Below are 6,000 nucleotides of genomic sequence, written 5' to 3' on the forward strand. Positions count from 1 at the left end.
GTTTAGAAATTTTACGAGTTTTATATTAGAAATAAAAATTGTAACTGTTGCATTTATTAAGTTTGATACCGTAGCCTATCGTCGGGCTTTGGGCGGTCACGCAGAGTGGTCAGAGTGGGGAGGGGCTAGAACAAGGCTCCCCTCCCCCAGGAGAGAGGGAGGGAGGAGCAGCCAAGACTTCCAGGTGTTAAGGAAACTGACAGCGTTAAGCGAAGGCCCCCTCCGACCCTCCCCTGCCCTCACTGGCTCCCAGGCAGGCGCTAGGAGGTAGTATAGTAGCCACTTCCTGCAGGGGGAGGCACAGAAACCAGACCCCCAGGGGGCCGGCGTGGCCGGGGCTTAGTGAAGACGTCGCTGGGGACGCCTGGGTTTGCAGCTCCTCTGCTTCCAATCCAAGCTGCCTGCTAATGTTCACTTGGGAGGCGGCGGTGCCTGCTGCCCCCATAGAGACCCACACTGAGGTCCCGGTTCCCCGCTTCAGCCTGGCCCAGCCCCAGCTGTTTCAAGTAATTGCGGATTGAAACAGTGGATGGGACATCTCTCACGCCTGTCTCTGTCTCGCTGCCTTTTTTCAAATAAAATGAGGATAAATTAAAAAAAATTTTTTTTAAGAACCCGCTTGGGGTCGGCTCTGTGGCCGCAGGTTAAGTTTCCACGTATGGACGGCGGTTGGAGTCCTGGCTGCTCTACTTGGCTCCGGGCTAATGTGCCTGAGAAGGCAGCAGAAGATGGCTAAGTCCTTGGGCCCCTGCACACATGTGGGAGACCCAAAGATTCTCTCCTCTCCCTGTGTCTCTTTCTCTCTGTGTGGCCCCCAGGTAGGCAGGGGGTGATGGCTGCATAGCTCTGGGACTTAACTAAAATCCACTGATTTGGAGGTGGGTGTTTAACGAAATAGTTAAGACACCACTTGCACTTGGGGCACCCACATCCCATATCACACTGCCTGGTTCGAGTCCCAGCTCCTCCTCTTCAGAGCCAGCTTTCTGCTAATGCACACCCTGGGAGGCAGCAGGTGGCAGCTGACGTCCTTGGGTCACTGGCCTCCCATACGGGACTCCTGGCTTCAGCTTGGCTCAGCCCTGGCTGATGCAGACATTTGGGGAGTGAACCAGCAGACGGAAGGATCCCTCTGTCTCTCTGCCTTTTAAATAAAGAAAAAAATAGATTAAAAAAATTTAAGTCATTGAATTACATACTTAAAATGGGTGAACTGTGTATTGGGTATGTGAATTATATCACAATAAAGTTGTTGCCAAAACAAAAACCGCAGATTCCCGCTGTCTCCTGACCACGGAGCTTGGGGCGCAACCACAGAAGACAGCACACATCACAGGGGCCACAGCCCAGCCTGGGTCTGGTGCCTGTTTCCCTCACAGCACACAGGGTGTGATCCTCATGAAGGCTCAGGGAGGCTAGGAGAGCTGCAGGTTCGGGGAGGAGGGCAGCCACAGTCTGGAGTGTCCACTGCTTAGCTCCCCAGCACCGTGGGCGTGGGCTGTAGCTTTGTAAGCAGCACAGTCCTGGGCTTCGAGGATCCCAGGCCTTTGTAGGGTGAGTACGCTCGTCACAGAGGCCCTGGCTGGCCCACCTGTAGCCGTAGGGATGCCTGCTATGAAATGACCACCTTCCTGTCTTCTTATTCTTAAAAAAGTGCTTATTTTCATTGAGAGAGAGAGAGAGAGAGGGAGAGAGATCTTCTATCTTCCCACAACAGCCAGAACTGGGCCAGGCCAAAGCCAGGAGCTTGGAACTCAATTTGGGTCTCCCCTATGGGCAGCAGGGGCCCAAGCACTTGACGCCTAGTGTGCACTAGCAGAAAGCTGGGCTGCAGAGCGGAGCTGGGACTTGAACCCAGGCCCTCAGTGCAGGATGAGGTTTGCTGAGGAGGCATTGTAACTGCTGCAGGTGACTTATGTCTTAAACCCTGAGTCAGCAAACCCTGGGATGAGGGTGGGGCGAGACTGAGCAACCTGTGCTGGGGGCCTCTGTATTTGCATAGGAAAGATCTGGAAGGGTGGCCCCCAAAGCCTGGTGTAGCAGTTCCTTCTGAGCTTGAGGGGTGCTGGGGTGTCTCCGCCCGAGAATTTCCCTTGGAGCCTGAGACCTGCGGCTTCATAGTGTAAAAGCTTACAACAGGCAGCACTGCATTTCCTAGGAACAAAGGCAAAACCCGGCTCTCCCTACCTAAGGGAGGACAGAGTTTATAACAGGCTTGGAGAAGAGACAGGTGATTGTGTTTTTCTGTGTTTTTCTTGTACTTGCTTTCTTTGCTTGGGTGTCCACAGGGAAGGCACACTGGCCACTTTTGGAAAAGTTATTTTTAAACACCCCTTCCAAACACAACAAAAGGCAAACAGAGCCAGGTTGCCCTGGTTTCTGCAGCCTCCCTGCCTACCCTCGCCTGGCTGTGGCTGGGCTCCGCATGGGAGCCGCCCCGCGTCAGCCCTGAAGGAATAAGTCAGCAAGAAGGCTGAGTCAGCAGGCCCCTGGGAGGCGTGGCTGGGGAGGAAGGCCGGGCAGAGTGGGTGGGCCGAGGGCCTGGCCTCTCTCTTGGATTTGCAGGGTGCTGGCAAAGGGCACACAGGCCTCTGAACAACTCCATCAACAGCTGTTGGTCCCCGCTAAGGTCCGTTTCTGCCTGATCAGGCGTCCAAGGTGCAGGACAAATGTTAACCATAATTAAGTGACGAGAGACAGCTGGAGGACCGAACGGTGCCAGCAGATGATCCAAGGACTGGAAAACTCTTTTGCGAGACTGTGGAGAGGGCGATCACCTACAGAGAACTCTGCCTCCTTCCCTGGGCCACAGGGAGATGACCTAGAAAAGCCAGCCACAGTCTGGCCCTGCGTGGACACAGTCCCGTGGGTGCTTAGGGCAGGCAGCACCTGCCTCTGGCTCCAGGCTCCTGTGACAAGGTGGGGTAGCCTCCACCAAGAGAGCAACATCATTGTTCAAGGAATATTCTTGCTGCCAGCACTGTCCTGGGCCCTGAGCTCTGGGTGAACGAGATGGCATCGCCTGCCACTCCTGGCAGGGCTCAGCATCATCCGGGGAGAGACGCGTAAATGCTCATGTGTAGCCAGACCAGCTGGAGTCCCCCGTCACCACTGCTTTCAGCCTGTGCTAGAGAGGCAGATAAATGCTGGACACGAGGCCAGCATCTGTGCTGTGGCAGGTTAAGCCCTCACTGCTTAGGACATCCGCATCCCACATCAGAGCGCTGGTTCTGATCTTGGTCCAGCTCCCTGCTAATGTGCCTAGGAAGGCAGCAGGTGATGGTCCAAGTCCAAGTCCTTGGGGCCCTGCCCACAGGGGAGACCTGGATGGAGCTCCTGACTCCTGGCTTCAGCCTAGCCCAGCCCTGGTAGTTGCAGGTATTTGGGGAGTGAACCAGCAGGTGGAAGATTCACTCTCTGATATGCTGCCTTTCAAATAAAAAATCTTACAAATATAAAAATAAATGCTGGGCGCACATTCCCACATTTGCTCTGTCTGCTCCATTCTCCAGCACGGACAGTGCCTGACAGACCGTAAGGGCATGAACTCCCAGCACAGGGGCCGGTGCTGTGGTGCTGCAGCAGGTTAAGTACGGGTGCCAGCAACCCATACGCCTGGCTCCTGGCTTCCTTGTGGCCATTTGGGGAGTGAACCAGCCAATGGACGATCTCCCTCTGTCTCTCCTCTCTCTCTGTAATCTTTTGTTTTTATTTATTTATTTGAAAGGCACAGTTACAGAGAGAAGGAGAGACACTAGAGAGATCTTCTACCTACTGGTTCACTCCCCAAATGGCCACAAAGGCCAGGGCTGGGCCAGACCAAAGCCAGGAGCCAGGAGCTTCTTCCAGGTCTCCCACATGGATGCAAGAGCACAAGCACTTGGGCCATCTCACGCAGCTTTCCAAGCCACATTAGGAAGGAGGTGATCAGAAGTGGAGCAGCCAGGTCTCAAACTGATGCCCAGATGGGATGCCAGCGCTGCAGACAGCGGCTTAACCTTCTGTGCCATAGCGGTGCCCCAGTAAATAAACTTAAAAAAAAAAAAAAAAGGACTCAGAACAAACGTAATCCTTACAGCACCCACCTGTGCCCTCACTGTGCCTCCACTACAAGGAGCGGAGGCTCACACAGAGGGGACTTTCCCAAGGGCACACAGGCCCCCAAAGCTCAGACCACGGAAGTCCTATAGGGGTTTCTCGTTGCTGTGGTAATAGCTGTAGTGGCTTCAAGGGACACAAAGTACAGTCTCACAGCTGTCAGAGTCCTAGCATCAAGGTGTTGACACCCGGGCTCCTCCTGGAGGCGCTGGGGGAGAACTGGGTCGTTGCCTTTTCCGCAGCACTGCCAGGCCCGCCCGCGGTGGGGTCTCTGCTCTCAACCCCCCTCATCTCCTCCTGGAACCCCTGCCTCATCTCTTAGGAAGAGCCCTGTGACAAACACTGAGACCATGCGGCTGGCCCTGGCTGCCTTGCCCACCTGAAGATCCCCAGTCACACCTGCAGAGTCTGTTCGCCACCTAAGGTGTTTGGTGTTCTGGAAGCGTGGACGTGGGCATCTTGGGGGCCATCACGCAGCTTGCCCCGCGCATGGAGGGATGGCCTGTATCTACCCCTGGATTTCTGCTGGCTGCAAGGAAAGGAGTAACCCTACCTGAATGTGAATGAGGAAAACGTGTCCAAAAAGACTGAAAATTCCCGAGGCAGGAGGAAGGGGAGTAGAACTCGGGGGTATCCAAGGAAACCTGAATTCTATCGAATCTTTAAAAAGATTTGAAGCAAAAATGTTCACTATTCGGGATGGTGGGAAACGGAAGTCTGTTTCTGTTTTGTTGGGCTCCGTATTTGTTGCATTTTCCTACAACACACACACACACACACACCCCGAAATAACCTGCATAGAAGGACCTGGGTCCTGGGAGGCTGGGCCGTCTGAAATGGGGATGATAGAACAAAGTTCACCGGTTTTCCGGCCTGGGCCGGTGATGGCAAGAGCAGGGGCCAGCCCAGGAGGCCACACAGGGCAGTAGGGGCGACTGCACATCAGAGCTGCAAACCCAGGCCCAGCCAGGAGGGAGCGGCAGCGCGGCACTGCCCCCAGGTGGCCTCACGCGGTATTACGCCCATGGAAAATGCAAAAATTCAAACCCAAACGCACCTGCGAGTAAGACTGAACCATTAGGAACTCTTCTTTCGTTCCTAACGGTGTTCTTACTGACTTACTGCTGCTGATCACGAAACAACTGTGTTTCCAAAACGCCGCGGGAAGCTGAGGCCTTAGAGAGCCCGGCCCTGCCTTGGGCATGCGCACACCTGCAGGGGCGGGGCTTGCTGAGCGCGAGACGTGCGCGTCATCGGACTAATATAGGCTGAGCAGCAGCATCACCAACTGGGCGGTAGCGTGGCCGAGTGGTCTAAGGCGCTGGATTTAGGCTCCAGTCATTTCGATGGCGTGGGTTCGAATCCCACCGCTGCCACACCCGGAAGGGCATATGTTTTTTTCCACATTCCCTCCCTTTATTCTTTCCTGACTCAAGAAATTTTTTGAACTGGGTAGGGAGAGGAGAAAAAACAACAAACTTGGCAGTGAAGGCCCAGGACACAAACGTCTCACGTGCCACCCCTGCCTACTTGAGACAAAGCAAGAACTTCTCCCTACTTCCTGGGAAAACCGTCTAGGGTACCCTGAAAAGATCCCAGCAGTTTGCCTGGGTCTTTAACGCCTCCAGGCCTGGGGTTCTATACCTCCCAAGGAGCAAGGTTGTCGGTGGGGTGATTATAATCGCCACCTGATTAGGGAGGGCTCTTTCCGGCTAGCTCTGTGTCCTTGCGACGGCTCTGGCTGACTCCATAGATCCCTGTTGGTAGAAAAAGTTGTCCGGCGACACAGAGCTTGGGGAACAAGCCTGGGTGTCAGCCTTGAGGTCTCAGCTGATTCACCTCCAACTTGGCCTTCAGGCTTGGCTTAGGGGGTCCCTCATTTGTTCATGCAACAACTATGCC

At 54.6% G+C, this 6,000-nt stretch overlaps 1 protein-coding gene and 1 non-coding gene across 4 annotated transcripts in view; one reads left to right on the forward strand and one right to left on the reverse strand.

The window, feature by feature from the left end:
- Positions 1 to 5,315, reverse strand: part of EEF2K (eukaryotic elongation factor 2 kinase) — a 70,740-nt gene extending 65,425 nt beyond the window's left edge. For 2 of the 3 annotated variants that reach the window (XM_070064606.1, XM_070064604.1), the window contains exon 1: positions 5,156 to 5,306. The gene's annotated coding sequence lies outside the window, so the exon portion shown is untranslated. Of the gene's footprint in view, positions 1 to 5,155 lie in introns of all 3 variants that reach the window. The other variant, XM_070064605.1, reaches the window with a different exon arrangement.
- A 77-nt stretch (positions 5,316 to 5,392) lies between these two features.
- TRNAL-UAG (transfer RNA leucine (anticodon UAG)) lies at positions 5,393 to 5,474 on the forward strand. Its single transcript has one exon. It is a non-coding gene; the product is annotated as a tRNA-Leu (tRNA).
- The last annotated feature ends 526 nt before the right edge of the window (positions 5,475 to 6,000 follow it).

The sequence above is a fragment of the Oryctolagus cuniculus genome, chromosome 19, assembly GCF_964237555.1.
Source record: "Oryctolagus cuniculus chromosome 19, mOryCun1.1, whole genome shotgun sequence".
Lineage (NCBI taxonomy): Eukaryota > Metazoa > Chordata > Mammalia > Lagomorpha > Leporidae > Oryctolagus > Oryctolagus cuniculus.